Source organism: Mus caroli, unplaced genomic scaffold, assembly GCF_978045245.1.
Source record: "Mus caroli unplaced genomic scaffold, Mus_caroli_1 scaffold_9, whole genome shotgun sequence".
In the NCBI taxonomy this organism is placed as follows: domain Eukaryota; kingdom Metazoa; phylum Chordata; class Mammalia; order Rodentia; family Muridae; genus Mus; species Mus caroli.
The window spans coordinates 80509396-80527940 of NW_028227264.1; positions in this window are offsets into that span (position 1 = coordinate 80509396).

Consider the following 18545-nt stretch of genomic DNA (forward strand, 5'->3'; position numbering starts at 1 on the left):
CCCACAGAGGTGGTGCCTCAACAAAAGCCAGCTATATCCAGGAAGGGTTTCTCACCCTAACCCATGGGCAGTTGCTAGGAAAAGGGACGAAATAATCCCACAAATCCCTGATCATGAAAACCTACCAATGCCTGAGCTTTTCACAAAACCCTGAACTCCCCAAGCTCAGGACTTGAAATTCCCCCAATATTCAATCTGGAAATCCCTGCACTGAAAAGCCCTGCCCTTTGTCCAGTTCCCTGGTTCCTACTCCTGGAATCACAGGGCAGTTACCCCTGGAGTCATCACCATCCACATCCTCCACATCCTAGAGCCTCCCATAAATCTCTTTCATGAGGTTTTCTGCCTGGTGTTACTCTGTTGTCAGAAGGTGCTGAGAAAACAAAGAAGCAATGAAGAGTACAAGTGAAGAAGGAGGAGGTCTGAGGCCCTCCCTTGGGAGCTGCAATGCTTCTACTGAGACTTCCTTCAGAGCTGTGTGATTTCTGAGCTCAGGATGCCCTTCTACTGAGATACTTTTTCCTTCAGTGCTATATGGTTCCTGGGCTTCCAAGTTCCAGGATAACCCTCCCATCCCAGAAGAAACACAACTATGCCTTCTGGACCTATGTGTTGTAATTTTATAACTCTTTAATCTGTTGAGGTCTGGTCTTGCTGTTTATTGTAATGCCAAGTGTGGGCCTCCAAGACCTAGAGTCTACATATAGCCCCAGTGACCCTGCCCCCAAGTTATTTCTGATTGGTAAATAAGGGTGCCAACAGCCAATAGCTGGGCCAAAGGGACAAAGATGGGGTTAGAATGTCCCTGGGCCTGTGGTTAGAGAACCATGAAGAAAAGAAGGTGCAAGAGGAAGAAAGAGAGGCCACCATGGGTTAGGTGAGCCATACAACCGTGGCCCTGAGGGCTGGCCAATTGGAGTTAAGAACAGCCTAGATAGACATAGTAAGTAGTAAGTAATGACTCAGTGTTATCAGTAAAGGCTTTTTTTCTTCATTATAAATTGAATGTAATCATAATAATTATGTAAATTATAAGGTATATATTTATGATGTCTATTATATTTGGCAATTTAGATAAAGATTTTATTATCTATCTTAATGTGTTTATAATTTTATATCTTAATTATTTTGATTTTAACTTGTATTATCACCTGAGAATTATCTTTTTTAAATCTAGAATTTTTAATGTTAAATAATTTTTTAATTATGAGATTATATTTAGTCTTTAATCTCATCAGAGATTTGAGAAGGAATAAATATCTGATTATGTAAGAAGTGTAACAACATAGTTTTTAAAATTTAAATAATTGACAGAGACAGTTGACTGTCTGGAGAGTCCCCAATATTTTTATAATATTGGAGTATCTATTTTTAGTCTCTTGGCTCAGAATATTTGACAGACCTTAAGTGAAGTAGGAATTATGAAGAATTAGCGTATCCTATTTTGGCAGAGCTTTGTAGTTGTTTATTTTGTGTTTGTCCTTCTTGGACAGCATTCTGTCCTCAGATGAAATCAGGGCATTTCTCACCCAGTGGCTAGCCTGTCATAATTGAAGTAACTCCATATGGAGGTATTGATGCTCATCACCTTCATAAAGATGTCAGTATTATCAGAAGCAACCAGGTTCTTTCAATGTGGGCTCCACGGGAATACTGGGACTGCTTAGCCTAGCACATGTCACTTATGGTGCCCTGAAAGTAGACTCATATAGTAAATAGATGGGAATTTAAATAATATTAAATATAGAAAAGGATATTAATTCAATTTATATAAGGAGAAGGAGGATGTAAGTATGTTTATCTACAGAGACATTTATCTCTATAAAAGGGAGAAATAAATGAAAATTACTTTGTTTTTAAGGATAGAAGGGAGAAATAAATGGAAATTGCTTTAAATGTTTTTAAGGATATATAGGTAAAGAAATAAACCCAGACTTTTCATCTCAATGCATAGAAGACAAAGGCATGGTTTCTTATGAGTTTGAAGCCAATCTAATCTATAAACAAATCCAGGTTAACTCAGGCTACCCAGAGAAACCCTATTTCAATAAATAATAATTGTTTTCAGTTATTTTAATTATCAAAATTAAGGTGATTGTGAGTTTGGTGGTTATAATGGTATTACACATCCTCTATCTGAGAGGACAAAGTAGAGCAGACCTAAATAAAAAACAGGCTGCTAAATTAAATCCTTCTATATACTTTTGATGACTTTGGGTTGCTGGATCAAGGACATGCTATTTTGGGAGAGAGGCTCTGTATTTGTGTTAACAGGGAAGATAACAACAAGCATTTGGGGAGGGGGGGATCCAATATCAGGGAACAGAGACTGAGATAGCCTTTGTTTCACTTGCTAGGGGATCCACATGAAGACCAAGCAGTACATTTGCTACAAATGGGTGGGGAATCTAGCTCCAGTTCCTGCATGATCCCTGGATGGTGTTTCAGGCTCTGTGAGCTCCCAAGGTCCCAGATTAGTTGACTCTGTGGGTCTTCTTGTGGTGTCTTTGATCCTCTGAGTTGCTTACTTTCATTACCCACTCTTCCACACAACTCCCTGGGCTCTGCCTGATGTTTGCCTCTGCGCCTCTGCATCTGTCTCCATCTGCTGCTGGATGAAGCCTCTCAGGAGACAGTTATGCTAGGTTCCTGTTTGGAAGCATAGCAAAGTATTACTAATAGTGTCAGGGGTTGGCTCTCTCACATGGTGTGTGTCTTAATTTGGGACAGTCATTGGCTGGCTGTTGTCTGCTCCATCTTTATCTGTTGCGGCCTGCCCGCAGTCCACAACACGAACGGTTCAACTGAGAATGGCAGTTCGATCTGAAAAGAGAGGAATCTAGACGGGGCAAAAGAAAGAATGGAGCCAAGACAACAAACATTCTGATCAAGGCTCAATTTTACTATTTTCAGACACTCAGTTATAAAGGAAGGGGGAGGGAACCCAACTTCCCGCCAAGTAACTCAGGGTCCAGTAGCAGGACGAACACGTGTGTGCCTCCAGGCAGCAAAGGCAGGTTCCAGCAGTAGGCGTGGCAGGACGAATGAGCAGGTAGCTCCACCCTTGAGCAAGCAGGTTCCAGGCTGGGGGAAGGGAGGCCACATCTCCTCCCATTAGATAACAAAACAAACAAAAATAAAAAAGGGGGTGGCCTGAGGCAGAAAAATTATTTATGTTCAATAGTTCTGCCTGAGTTCCTAGGGCCAAAGAAAAAACCTGTTTCCGTGGGATTCCCTAACTTTTCTAATGGTAAACTGTATTTGGCTAAGACTGTCTTTATTATCCTAGTAAACCACTAACAGAATAGGCTCTGACTTTATAATGCTAATTAGTGCTGAATAGGTAACTACCTGTTTGCAATTTAAGTAGGGCGTTGGAACCCTGGCTGAGTTTAACTAAACAAATTTAGAATAACACTGAGCTGATAATCCTCCGCAATTTTGGGTGACAGGCAGGGGAAACAGGGAGAAGGGGGTAAGACCAGCTCTTTAGTACAAAGCCAGTTGGCTTTTTTATTTGGGTGGGAGGCAGTGAAGGGCTTGCCCTTACAACAGTAAGGTCTCCAACCTCTCTCCCCCCTATTAATTAAGTTTAAATAGGCAATGCTTAACAGAGGTGATCAAATGATTTTTTTTCATCCATAGATGAGTGGGCCTTTAACCTTGACTTGGGTGGACATTGACCTGATTCCTCCCGTGAGCATTATAACAACTCACATCTGTGGCTCTTGGTATCTTTTGGGGAGGGGAGGCAGAGCCTTAAGTATTTTTGGTTTTTAGCTGGAATCAGATACCAACCTCTTTCAAATCAGGTGTGTCGCACAGGGAACTCAGAAACGGTCAAGCTGGACCTTCCCTCCGCAGTAATCTCCTGCGCCAAGCGGTACCCATACTGTATTCATATGATTATGAATCAGTATCGCAGTTCTGAGTTATGCGCGGTCTCTATATGAGACTTGTCAACCTCAGATTTAGCAAGGCCTAGACAGAATTATGTCAGTATTAACACCATTAATTTTGGTTAAAATAGGAGCTGAAAGTCTTTCCTCTTCATCTCTGTTATTCCCAATAGCCTGAGGAACTAAGGACACCTTGCAGTAACAGCAAGGGTGAAAAGCCAGAGGCGAGCTAAGGGACTAAGCCCATCTCTATTAAAATAAGAACTAATCTCTGTAAATATATGAAATTTCTACTTCCCTAGCTCTCCTGGTAAATCTAAATCCTATCTCAGACTGAAAACCACATGCTGGGATGTCCTTGGAAGGGAGATTAGCAGTACCACCTGTTTGCTCTTAGGGGCGGAGAACCGGAGAATGTAGATTGACCTGCTTGAGAAAAGGAAGAAATCTAAACAATGAGAGTGTAGCAATGTAAATTTTCTGTTTGGAGAAGTCAAGGTACTTTATTTAGATGCAAATTGTAAAACTAAAGCTAATCTCTGGCCTCCTGTAGGGGATTTGGCTCAGAGGAAAACAGTTTCTTGGGAGCTTCCACTCCCAGCTGAATTCTTAGCACAAGAGGAATTTTAGTCTTTAGAATGATACTTACGAGAAGAGACAGAATCTGTGTTTACCTGACGAATTAATCTCTCTGGTAGCCACCGTGCTTCATCTTCATCTCGTGAAAAAACACAAACCGAGCCTCTTCCCCAGATTAGAACTGGATCTGGACCCTTCCATTTATTAGTCAGGGCGTCCTTCCATTTCACCAATGCATAAGAATTAGAAGTAACTGGGTGCCAGTGGTGTTCCGCTGCAGACTGACCTTTAATGTCAGTTTGCAAAAAGTTTAGGACAAATAAGGTGAAGGCAAGATGAGCCTTTGGTGACCTTGGGGGAAATGCTCTGAATTAACTTTGCTAGGTAATTTAGAATATAGGAATCTCTAATAATTGAACTGAATATTAGACCAGTCTAAGATTGAGTTAGAATGGCTGGTCACACTGAAGAAGAGTGAAAAATCATTATGACTCTATTAAATGACTAATTTTACTAAGTCTGAATATACAGTCTCTGATGTACTATTGCCATAAAGTTAAAAGGCTAGAAGCTAGTCTAAACTGGAAAAATGACAAGCAAGGATTTAAGGTAAACTTCCCTTGAGAAGCATTAGTTAATAAAATACTTTCCACTTAGGAAACAATATATACAGAAAGATTAAAACTTTTGGCTTCTTGTAAAGAAGCAGAAACAATAAACATTTTTCTTACATAATGTAAAGCTATATTAGCCATACGTAGAGGCAAAATTTTCTAGTGATTACCAGTTTACTAGAAGCAAAAATCTTTGAATTTAAGCATTATTTTAAACATCTGAATAGATCTGTAACACTGTTAAAAAGAAATTTTCTTGAACACAGGGAAAAACTTTTTTAGGCATTGTTTGCAAAACAAAAGAAAGGGCCACAAGCCGCTCTGGGGCTGCCCAGAGCCCTGTATTGACTCAAAGGTAAAATACTTTTTAATCTGAGCATTAATCTTAAATTTGCAATCAAACTGCAAGCTGCAGTCAATGGAACAATGGCAGTTTTAACCATAATTTTTAAGTTTTTGTGCAAGGTTAGGATAATACCTACAACTTTGGGAAAGCAAAACCTATGTTTAAAACAATTTATCACTGTTAAAATCAATATTAGAAGCATTACTATCATATTACGAAGTTTGGATATCAATTAATACCTATGAATACCTATTAAAGCAAGCTTTAACGCTTTAATAAAGAGGCATTGCTTTATATCTTATCTTAAATTTTACTATTTAGGATAGGAACCACATTAATCATTATCTAAACTAGAAATATCTTAAGAGACTCAGCCTCTGAAGCTTAATCTCAAACTCTAACTCGCTTAGCCGTGTGTCCCTATGAGTAGCACCTCCCGAAGTGGTGACTATAGGTGAAGCGGGAGATTCGCAAGAGGACCAATTCTCATTAAGGTAATGGGCAATTCCTCTATCTGAGTGATTTTTGTTAAAATTCAGTCCATCATCAGAGTTTCCACATTTATCAATTTTTGAGTTAAGAAGATCTTTTTCTGAGGAGGCCTTCTCTGATAGGCACTCCTCCTGAGATATCACAAGCTCCGCCTGAGGGCGATTTAGCCCTGGAAAAGTTGCATCTTTTATAGCATCATTTACAAGCGCCCAGAGACCTAGGGTAAAATTATCAGTCTGAGCGATATTCAGGGCCTCACCAACTTTCTCCCAGGTTCCACAATCTATCGTTTCTTCTTCTTTGAACCATGGACAACAGCTATCTATCTTATCTAAAAAATTTCTTACTAATTGTACTTCAAGCCTTACTCCTCTGGCCTGAAGCAACTCCTGAAAACTAAAAACAACTGCCTGATCCATGACTTTAAACCCTTCCTTCTTCCACCTAAGCAGCTTTCTAAAAAGCTGCGGCACACCGCCTGTCTCCGTATCTAGTTCCGATTAACGAACTACTGACCCCAAGCAGAAACAGTGTTGGGTCAGCACTGATTCAAACTTGATTCCTATCCTACCGCATCCTCAGCAACACTTTACAAAACTGAAATTTTAGGCTAGCGCTAGCATGTGTACCTGTCCGTTGCTCCGATGCTCCTCCGATACGAAGATCCTTTCCTTTCTTGTGGAGCTCCACACAGCAGTCGTTTCTCTTAGCATCCCTCTGCCATTCTTCAGGACCCAGTTCTGGCGCCAACTGTTGCGGCCTGCCCGCAGTCCACAACACGAACGGTTCAACTGAGAATGGCAGTTCGATCTGAAAAGAGAGGAATCTAGATGGGGCGAAAGAAAGAATGGAGCCAAGACAACAAACATTCTGATCAAGGCTCAATTTTACTATTTTCAGACACTCAGTTATAAAGGAAGGGGGAGGGAACCCAACTTCCCGCCAAGTAACTCAGGGTCCAGTAGCAGGACGAACACGTGTGTGCCTCCAGGCAGCAAAGGCAGGTTCCAGCAGTAGGCGTGGCAGGACGAATGAGCAGGTAGCTCCACCCTTGAGCAAGCAGGTTCCAGGCTGGGGGAAGGGAGGCCACATTTATCCCTACACGCTATGTAGGCAAGATAAATTTTGTGTTTTGTGTAAGGTTTTGTGGATGGATTTATGTGCTCCTTCCTCCTCTGGAAGTTCTGCCACGTCAGTCTTTATATCTGCCTCTGGTGGGAATCCCAGCTAATCGGAGATTGCTTCCTCCCTCCCTCCCTCCCTCCCTCCCTCCCTCCCTCCCTCCCTCCCTCCCTCCCTTCCTTCCTTCCTTCCCATCCTCATCACTGCCTCCACTCAGTCCCCTCCCAGAGTCATTCCCCTACTTCCCCTCCTATTTTCTCAGAGAGGATGGGGCCCATTTGGGTATCCCTCATCCTGTGCATCCCATCTCTGCAGTGTTAGGTGTATCTTCTACCACTGAGGACAGACAAGGCAGCCCTGTTGGGGAATGGATTGTACAGTCAGACAACAGCTTTAGGACTAGCCCCTGGTCTAGTTGGCAGACCCACATAGAGAATGAATAGCACATCTGCTACATATGTGCTGGGAGCCTTGGTCCAGCCCACGCTTGCTTTTTTGGTGTCTTAGTCTCTGAGAGCTCCCAGGGGTCCAGGTTAGTGGACACTGTTGGTCTTTCTGTAGAGTTCCTATTCCCTTTGGGCCCTTCAGTCCTTCCCCCAACTCTTCCATAAGAGTCCCTGAGCCCCATCCAATGTTTGGCTGCTGGGTAGAGCCTCTCCTGCTAGGCTTCTGTCTGCAAGCATAAGAGAGTATTTTTACTAGTTTCAGGGATTGATGCTTGCTCATGGGATGGGGCTCAAGTTGGGCTGATTATTAGGTGGCCATTCCTTCAGTCTCTGCTCCATCTTTGCCCCTGCATTTCTTTTAGACCTGAAAAATTTTGGGTCAAAGTTTTTGGACATGGTGGAAACATCCCTCACTGGGGGCTGTCTGGCTACAGGAGATGGCCTCTTCTGGATCCAGTTCCCCACTGTTAGGCATCTTGGTCCTTAAAGTCCTCTATCATCATCATGAGAAGTGATTTTAGATCTGAATCTTGCTTTTCCAGTGTATTGGTGTATCCAGAACTTGCTATGGTGAGAGAATTGTGTTCTGATGATGCCAGGTAACCTTGGTTTCTATTGCTTATGTTCTTATGCTTGTCTCCCGCCATCTGGTTATCACTAGTGTTACCTGCCCTGGCTGTATCTGACTGGAGCTCTTCCTTCCTGTGATCCTGGTTGTGTCAGAACTGTCAAGCTGTCTCTATGATCCTGGATTCTGGGATCCTGTAATCCTAAGATCCTGGGTGTGTCCAAGCTCCTGGGAGTCAAGCTGCCTCTGGGACCCTGAGATCCTGGTATGATCAAGCTCCTGGGATCCTGGGCGTGTTAGAACGCCTGGGAGTGGAGCTGCCTCTGGGTGTTGTAGAACTGGCTGTGGAGTTTTTGCCCACGCTCTGCTCAGGGCACTGGCCCAGACTGCTTGTGTGTTTTTTATATGGGCTTATTAGGATTGATAATTCCAGCAACACACAACCCCTCTGGAAATCAATCTGGTGGTTTTCAGAAAACTGGAAATAGTTTTATCTGAAGAATCAGATATACCTCTCCAGGACATATACCCAAAAGATGCTCCATCATACCACAAGGACACATGTTCCATTATGTTCATAACAGCTTTACTCATGCTAGCCAGAAACTGGAAACAACCCAGATGTCCCTCAACTGAAGAATGGATACAGAAAATGTGGTTCATTTACACAATGGAAAACTATTTAGCTATTAAAAACAAGGATATTGCTTCTAGTCTGCAACTCTACCTGAGGCAGATAGGATACTCCTGCACCCCTCTTACATCCCACAAACAGTCTGTCTCCCAGGAGGTCTGACGTAACCAGGGACACAGGTGAGACCCCCACCTTAGTACCTGCTCCAGGTGGGACACTCACAGAGCCCAACAAATATGGGATCTATCCACTCTGCTAGAGCCCCATCTTCCTTCCAGTCTGTAACGCCACCAGGAGCAGATCTGGAGCTCCTGACTCCCACAACACAGAGCCTGTCTGTATACCAGAAGGCTGGCCATAACCAGGGACAAAGGAGGCCTGCCCTAACTAGGGACACAGGAGGCCCTCCTAAACAGAGACAGCACTCTACCTCCCAGGAGGCCTACTCGAGACCATCTCACCACAGAGCTCTACCTGCTCCAGTCAGAGACAGCCATGCCAGTTAACACCAGGAGATAACCAGATGGCAAGAGACAAGCACAAGAACATAAGCAACAGAAGCAAAATAACTTGGCACCACTAGAACCCAGTTCTCCCACCACAATAAACCCTAGATACCCTAACACACCTGAAAGGCAAGATTCTGACCTAAAATACTATCTCATGAAGATGATAGAAGACCTTAAAGGAGACATAAATAACTCCCTTAAAAAATACAGGAGAAGACAGGCAAACAGGTAGAAGCCCCTAAAGAGGAAACAAATAAACCCCTTAAAGAAATGCAGGAAAACACAATCAAACAGGTGAAGGAATTGAACAAAACCATCCAAGACCTAAAAGTGGAAATAGAAACAATAAAGAAATGACAAATGGAGGCAACCCTGGAGATGGAAAACCTAGAAAAGAGATCAGGAGTTACAGATGTAAACATCACCAACAGATAGAGAATCTCAGGTGCAGATAGAAAACATTGACACAATAGTCAAAGAAAATACAAAATGCAAAAATTCCTAACCCAAAACATCCAGGAAATTCAGGACAAAATGAGAAGACCAAACCCAAGTATAATAGGTATAGAAGAAAGTGAAGATTCCCAATGCAAAGGGCCACTAAATATCTTCAACAAAATTATAGAAGAAAACTTCCTTAACCTAAAGAAAGAAATGCCCATGAACATACCAGAAGCCTACAGAATGCCAAATAGGTTGGACCAGAAAAGAAATTCCTCCTGTCATAATAATCAAAACTCCAAATGTACTAAACAAAGAATTTTAAAAGCCGTAAGAGAAAAAGGTCAAGTAACATATAAAGTTAGGCCTATCAGAATTACAGCAGACTTCTCACCAGAAACTGTGGAAGCTAGAAGATCCTGGACAGTTGGTATACAGGCTTTAAGAGAACACAAATGTCAGCCCAGGCTACTATACCTAGCAAAACTCTCAATCACCATAGACGGAGAAAGCAAGATATTCCATGACAAAACCAAATTTACACAATATCTTTTTACAAATCCAACCCTACAAAGGATAATAGATGGAAAACACCAACACAAGGAGTGAAACTACACCCTAGAAGAAGCAAGAGAGTAATCTTTCAACAAACCCACACAAACATAATTCCACCTCTAACAAGAAAATTAACAGGAAGTAACAATCACCTTTCCTTAATATCTTTTAATATGAAAATTAATATTACCAACACACCCTAATGATTGAAATTCAAAAGTATGAGGAATTAGAAATTTGTTGGCTGTCATCCAGTGGTCTCTCTAATTTGGTAATTGGAGAAATAGGTTCAATATGGTACAATCCATATAAATTTTCTGCTTGTTTGTATATGACAGTGACTTGCTGTGTACCACATAATGATCTTGAAATCATGATTCTCCTATCTCAGCCTCTCTATTAGTAGGATTGTTTATTTGATGTTTTTACACTATACTATGGTTTTCAGAACAACTTACATATTTCAAAATTATTTATACAGCCAAAAGAAATGTTAACAATTAATTTGGGAGATGGCTTGTAAGAGAACAACAAAGAGTGAGACTGATTGCTTTGCTTGATATTTATAATTATTGTATCAATTTTGAAGAAGTTACTCTTAGAATTCTGAGATGAATGCTTTTCAAAATCATCACAGCCAATGAACCAAAATCTTACCCTCACCTAATGTCTGTGCCACCCTCCAAGCAGAACCATTCTTCATTGAAACTGTTGATGAATGACTTCATGGATAGACTATCTTAATACACACACCATCTCTTAAATGAATGTAACCTTTTCCCTGTGGGCTGAGAGTGAAGACAATCACTCAAGTCATATAGCTTTGACCATAGCAGGAAATCTGTATCCAAAAATCGTGCTTACAATTCATTCCTTGGTGTAGCAGAACTATCAACTCTTAGCTGCTATGGAGGTAAACTCCTTTGGTCATGTGAGGGACATTGAAGTACAGCCTTATTACAATGAACTCCAATGTCTAAAAATTGTTCTTATTTTGGGTTTGTACCACAGTAAGAGCCAAGATTTTAAGCTCTACTAAAAACAAAACAAAACAAACAAACAAACAAAAGACTTTATCTATGTTCATTTAAAAAACTAATAGTTATATATTATTTAAAATTATCACATAGTTAATATATTTGGAGTTACTTAAAATTTATATTGAGAAAAACATGTATTTTCAGTATTGCTGTAGGCAAGCATCTACATAAGACTTCAATTGATTGTTGTTTTATATCAAACAACTTTTATAGTACCCATTTTATTGTTACAATATTTTATACATTTTAAAGAATATGATATGGCCGGGCGTGGTGGCGCATGCCTTTAATCCCAGCACTCGGGAGGCAGAGGCAGGCGGATTTCTGAGTTCGAGGCCAGCCTGGTCTACAAAGTGAGTTCCAGGACAGCCAAGGCTATACAGAGAAACCCTGTCTCGAAAAACAAAAAAACAAAAAACAAAACAAAACAAAAGAATATGATAAAATTTAAAAAAATGAAAGGTATGACAGGTATTGAAGGGGGTATCTCTGGGAGGAGTTGGGGTACAAAAGGGAAAGAAGAATGTGATGTAATTCTATTTACTCAAAATATGTTTTTCAATGTTAACAAATTCAGATAAATTGAAATTATGTACCTTTTCTCATCATAATGCAATAAAATGTAAATAAAAAACCCACACACAATCTAGTTATTATAATTATAAACTACAAGCCTAGATTGGGCAGATCTAATACTATACTAACATATTCCCCAGCTATAAGACCCCTTGCTACTTGCAGTTTCTCCTGGTCACATGGTTCTGTGTCACCATGGGTATGTTCTCCTCTTCTTCTGTCTTCTCTCCTTCCCCACCCCACTCATACTCTTGTCCTCTCTACCTGTCCCGACTCTCAAAAACCTCTTGTTTCCCTTTCCCTTCCACTGCCCAACCACAGACTCTAGCCTTTACTGACCAGTTAAAATGGGGAGAAGGTTCACATGAGATCACCCGAGTATATGATCTATTGCTTGTTGGGGTCAACCCCTCTTGAGGAAACAGAATTAACATTAGCATACAAACAGCATCAGGAGAACTCACATTTCCTACTTTTTGTCCAATAAAAAGCTTTTTTCCTCCGATATAAATTGAATACAACTATAAAAATTATGCAAATTATAAAGTATGATATACACTCAACATCTAGTCCATCATATTTGTAAATTATCCTAATTTAAAGAATTTACAGTTCTGTGCCTGAATTATGTTGATTTTACCTTGTATTACCATCTGAAATCCATCCTTTCAAATCTGTAACATCTTCTTTAATGCTAAACAAGTTAGGTTCAGTTATGAGACTAAAACCAGTTTTCAACCCCATCAGAGATCTGAAAAGGAATATGTAAGAAGTAGAAGCCATAGCTTCCAAAACTATACAATTTATAGAAACAGCTGACTGCTTCGAGAGTTCCCTAATTTCTTTTAGCTCTGGAGCATCTGTCTTCAGCCTTCTGGCTCAGAACCATCTGAGAGACCTTAAGTGATGATGGAATTATGAAGGACTAGCTTACAATTTATTGGCAGAGCTTAGCAGTCGACTATCCCACATCAGTTTGTCATTTTGGATAGTATGTTTTGTCTGCAGATGAATTAGGGCAATTCTTGTCCATTGGCTGGCCACCTTGCCACAACTGAAGCAACCCCACCTAGAAGTAATGATGCTCAATATATTCCTTGAAGTAAAATGGGGATACTGTCCGGAGCACACATGTTGCATAGTCAAATGATCCTTCATAATGAAATAATATTAAATTCCATAATCTGTGGATCTCTGATCTTTGATGCTTGTTAAGAGCATGCACACACACATGTATGTATATGTATATATATATAATTGTCAAACATTGATTATTCTTAGCTATTCACTATTTTAACAATCTTGAAAACACTTTTTGTAATTAACTAAATTAGAATCTGATATGTCCATGAGTTTTACTATCTGACTATTAAGTTGCATTACTTAATCATCTTAACCAGTTTGTAATAGCAGCTATTAAAAGGAAGGTCTGGGTCTAAGCTTTGTATTCTTAAATGAGTTGTGTAGGTACTATCTAAGAGTAACAATATTAATTTTAAATTTTGTATCAGTATAGAAAGATTTATATCAATGAAAACCTTACATCTGTAACAATATATAAATTCTATGACAATGTAAGGAATTATAACTTCAGTTTTGCATCACATATAAAGATTTCTCCCAAAGTAAGTTTATGGCTTTGCTTATGAGTAAATTTAGTGTCCTATTACTATTCATATATTTCTCTAATTTCTATAATATAACTGTACTGGCTGGTTATGTGACAACTTGACACAAGCTGGAGTTACCACAGAGAAAGGAGCTTCAGTTGAAGAAATGCCTCCATGAGATCCAGCTATAAGGCATTTTCTTAATTAGTGATCAAAGGGGGAGGGCCCCTTGTGGGTGGTACCATCTCTGGGCTGGGAGTCTTGGGTTCTATAAAAAAGCAAGCTGAGCAAGCCAGGGGAAACAAGCCAGTAAGGAACATTCCTGATCATTTGTTGTAGCTGAATAAACAGTGATATCAATTCAGAATCATCCTGAGTAAGTTCACCAGTCTCTATGTGTAAAACAACCCTTTCTTCATATTGAGAGTCAGTTACTATATTAAGAGACTCTTGAGCCGGGCGTGGTGGCGCATGCCTTTAATCCCAGCACTCGGGAGGCAGAGGCAGGAGGATTTCTGAGTTCGAGGCCAGCCTGGTCTACAAAGTGAGTTCCAGGACAGCCAGGGCTATACAGAGAAACCCTGTCTCAAAAAACCAAAAAAAAAAAAAAAAAAAAAAAGAGACTCTTGAAAATCTGATAACACCATAAGTATTGCATATAATTAACGCTCTTGAGCTGACTTATAGGTACTCTCAACCACCTTATATCTTCTGATTTATATCCTGCCTCCTGATTTGTTATCATCAGTGTAAAATGTAGGGGCTTCAGAAATTGGAGTTCTTTTTATTATAAGAGGGAGAATCCAGTCTGTTCTCTTTATGAACTTAAGTTGCTTGCTTTTAGTGTATTTGTTATTAATCTCTCCCAAGATACTGCATGCCCTTTGCCAATGTTCATTCTGTGTCTATAATGAGGCAATCTCTGCAGTAGTAAAGGGTGCCACAATTTCAACTAGATCCATTAGCAATTGTTGAAGTCTCATTTTCCCTTTTAGTATTAATTCAGAAACCTTTTCTATGTAGTTAAAAAATTTCTTACTTTGTTTATGTGTAGAAATATCCATTCTAATATACAATATTCCCTCTCTGCATAAGAATTCCTGTAGGGGAATGAGTAGAAGGTAAGATGACTAAGATGTAGGCCATTTTTGCATCAAGATCTAGATGTGTATTCTGAAATTTCCTTTCTACCAGAGCTCTTTCTCAACCTCAGTTGATGATTTCCTTGGGCTATTTAAATCTTTATTACCTTGTAAGGTTTGAAATAAATTGCTTAGCTCTTGAGTAGTCAAGCCAGTTAATTTCTCCTAGTAGCTTCTGAAAATCATAAAGAATCCTTAATTGGTTTCTTCTGATTTGCACCTTTTGATGCCTAACCTGTAGACTTATTCTATATCCTAGATAATTAATAGAATTTATTTTTTTCAGAAGCAATTTGCAATTCCCAGCAAGGCAAGTGTTTTTTCCTTCATCAAACAGTCCTTCCAGGATATTTATACCTGAATCAGCCAGTAGGATACCATTCATATAATGATAAACAATGGACTGAAGAAATTTTTTGAGCCATCTTCAATGGCTGTTGTACAAAATATTGACACAAGGTAAGGCTATTTAACATTCCTTGTGGCAGGACTTTCTAATATCTTTTTCTTGGGTGACCTCTACTGAAGGTAGGTACTGAGAAAGCAAACCTTTCCTTATCACATTCATGTAGAGGAATTGTGAGAAAACAATCTTTTAGATCAATCACTATGATAGTTCATTCCTTAGGCAACAAGGAAGGCAATGGGAGTCCAGGCTGCAAGGAACCCAATTGGCTGAGTAATCTTATTAATTACCCTGAGATCTTTCAACATCCTCCATCTGCCAGATTTCTTTTTAAATACTGGAGAATTCCAAGGTCTTGTGGACTTCTCTATGTGCTGAGCCTCTAGCTGTTCCTGGACTAGCTGTTCTAGTGCCTGTAGCTTTTCTTTTGTCATAGACCATTGATCAATCCAAATGAGTTGGTCAGTTAACCACTTTAGTAGAAAGGCTGTTGGTGTTTTATTTGCAGTGGCTCCTTGATGTAAAGCTGAATTGTCAGCTCCTGCTGTGTCTTGTTTATGAATAGCCTGGGCAGTCCAAAACTGTCTTTGATAACATTCCTTAACTAATTTGATTTTTAAATTAGGAGCCTGACTGGTTTTGTGGCCAGCCTGTGAAACTGAAAGAATATTAATTTGTGTTTTCCACTGTTGTAACAGATCTCTTCCCCATAAGTTTATGGCTGTATCAGCAGTGTGCCTACCATTAATTTTCCCATCTGACCTTCTGGCCCTGTACATTTAAGACATCTGGTGCTTTGCTTTATTTGAGATAAAGTATCTACTCTTTACAATTGTATGTCTACTTCTTGAAGTGGCCAACCTGCAGGCCAAGAATCTGCAGAAATAATAGTGACATCTGCTCCAGCGTCGAACATTCCTTCAATTTCAATATTGTTTACAAGTATTCTTAGCTTGGATCTTTGATCCTCTATAGAAATTTGTCAAAATATGCATTTTGGTCCCTTTTTAGGTTTTTTGAATTGTCTATAGAATTTGCCTCAACCTTGTTATCTCTTTTAATGTCTCTTTTCAGAGCAGTGGTATTTAATGGTCCTGAGGAAGAGAACCTCCCTGTCTGGCACTGGGGCCCACAAGAGCTCCCTCCCCTAGGAGTTTTTGTTTCCCTATTTGTCTGTTGCTGATCTACAGTCCCTAGTCCAATGTTGGCCTTTGCCACATCTTTTACATATTTCAGGAGGCCTAGGCTTCCTTTTGGGACTTTTTTTCTCTGCAGTTTATTTTGAAATGACCCTGCTCACCACAATTAAAACATATGAAATTTTGTGTTGTCTCAAGGCCTCTAGTGGCAGCTTCTCCTATTAAGGTCATCTCAGGTGAATGAGGTCTAACATCAACTGTTATATTCCAAACTTTTTTTTTTTTTTTTTTTTAATTTTTGAGACAGGGTTTCTCTGTGTAGCTCTGGCTATCCTGGAACTCACTCTGTAGACCAGGCTGGCCTTGAACTCAGAAATCCACCTGCCTCTGCTTCCTGAGTGCTGGGATTAAAGAAAGGCATGTCCCACCACTGCTTGGCTTATTCCAAACTTTTAAAAAATTACTTATTTATTTTATGTATGTGAGTTACACTGTAGCTCTCTTCAGACACACCAGAAGAGGGCATCAGATCCTTTTAAAGATGGTTGTGAGCCATCATGTGGTTGTTGGGAATTGAACTCAAGACCTCTGGAAGAGCAGTCAGTATTCTTAACTGCTGAGCCATCTCTCCAGCCCTGTTCCAAACTTCTTGAATGTATGTACTGCATCTCACATGGCAAAAAGACCAGTAAACGTTAAAAAAATATTTATTCACTTTACATCCCAATATCAGTCCCCATCTCCTCCCAGTACCTTCTCACACAGATCCTTCCCCATTTCTCTTTCCCCTTTTTCTCTGAGAACAGGGAGCCCTCTCTGGGTATCACTTCCCTCCCTGGCACATCAAGTTACTGCAGGACTAGTTTCATCCTCTCTGACTAAGGTCAGACAAGGCAGTCCAGTTAGGGGACATCCGCAGAGTTGGGTCCCCTGACCTTTATTGTCTGGCCGACAGCTCCCCCTGCCTTCCCAAGAAGTTCTGAGATCATCAGGATCATCCAGCCAACAACAGGGAAAACGAAATGCCTAAAGGGCAGCGTAAAAACATAACAAGATCCAGGGCAGTGCTAAAGCCCAGCTATCCTGCTACAGCAAGCCCTGGATACCCAAATGAAACAGAGGCACAGAAGATAATCTTAAATCCAATCTTATAAAGATGACAGAAACCTTTAAAGAGGAAATGAATAAATCCCTTAAAGAAATCAGGGAAACAGTTAGAGGCATTAAAAGATTAAGCAGGTTGGAGAGATGGCTCAATGGTTAAGAGCACTGACTGCTCTTCCAAAGGTCCTGAGTTCAAATTGTGGCTCACAATCATCTGTAATGGAATCTGATGCCCTCTTCTGGTGTGTCTGAAGACAGTGACAGGACAGTGTATTCATATACATAAAATAAATAAATATCTCTTTTCAAAAAAAAAAAGATTAAGCAAATAAATATAATGAAATACAGGAAAATACAAACAAGTGAAGGATATGAATAACACTCTCTGAGACCTGAAAATGGAAATAGCAGCAATAAAGAAAACAGAAACTGAGGCAATCCTGGAAATGGAAAACCTAGGAAAGAGAACAGGAACTACAGACACAAGAATCACCAACAGAATACCAGAAATTGAATACAGAATCTCAGGCATAGAAGATATGATAGAAGAACTCGATACATCAGACAAAATGAAAAATCTAAAACGTTCATGACACAAAACATCTAGGGAATTTGGGACACTATGAAAAGATCAAACCAAAGAATAATAGGAATTGAAGGAGAAGATTCTGAGAGCAAAGGCCTAGAAAACGTTTTCATCACCATCATTGAAGACTGAGATCCCTGTAAATGTACAAGAGAGTAACAGGATGCCAGTAAACTTTTAATGGGTGTGAGTTAGGGAGGGCTTTGTCTTCCTTCAGGGACACACTTCCAATATCCCCTTAAAACATTTTCTTGATGCTGGTTGGTGATGGGGAACACTTTTAATCCTAGCACTTATGAGGCATAGTCTGGTAGACTTCTGTGAGTTCCAGGCCCTCCTCCTTCACAGAATGAGTTCCAGGGCAGCAAGAGCTGCACAGAGAAACCCTTTCTTGAAAAAATAGGGAGAAAGAAAAAGAAAACGGGAAAAATTTGAGACAAGCATTTCCTTTCTCCAATGTTACAATCCATCAATCTCTGATAGAAGTAGATCATGAACAAACTAAATCCCCCACATAGAGATGATATTTTATATTAGGTGGCCTACTAAATTATAATTTGGCAGATTAAGTACTCACTCATAGGGTAGGACACAGAAAACAGGAAACAAATAAGTTAACTGAGAAGGAAACTATATTACAATGTATTTTTTCCCATACCTTGTTTATGTCAAAGTCACTAAAAAAATGGAAATAAAAGCATGGGCTCCTAGGGCATTCTTGGGCAGAAATAAGAATG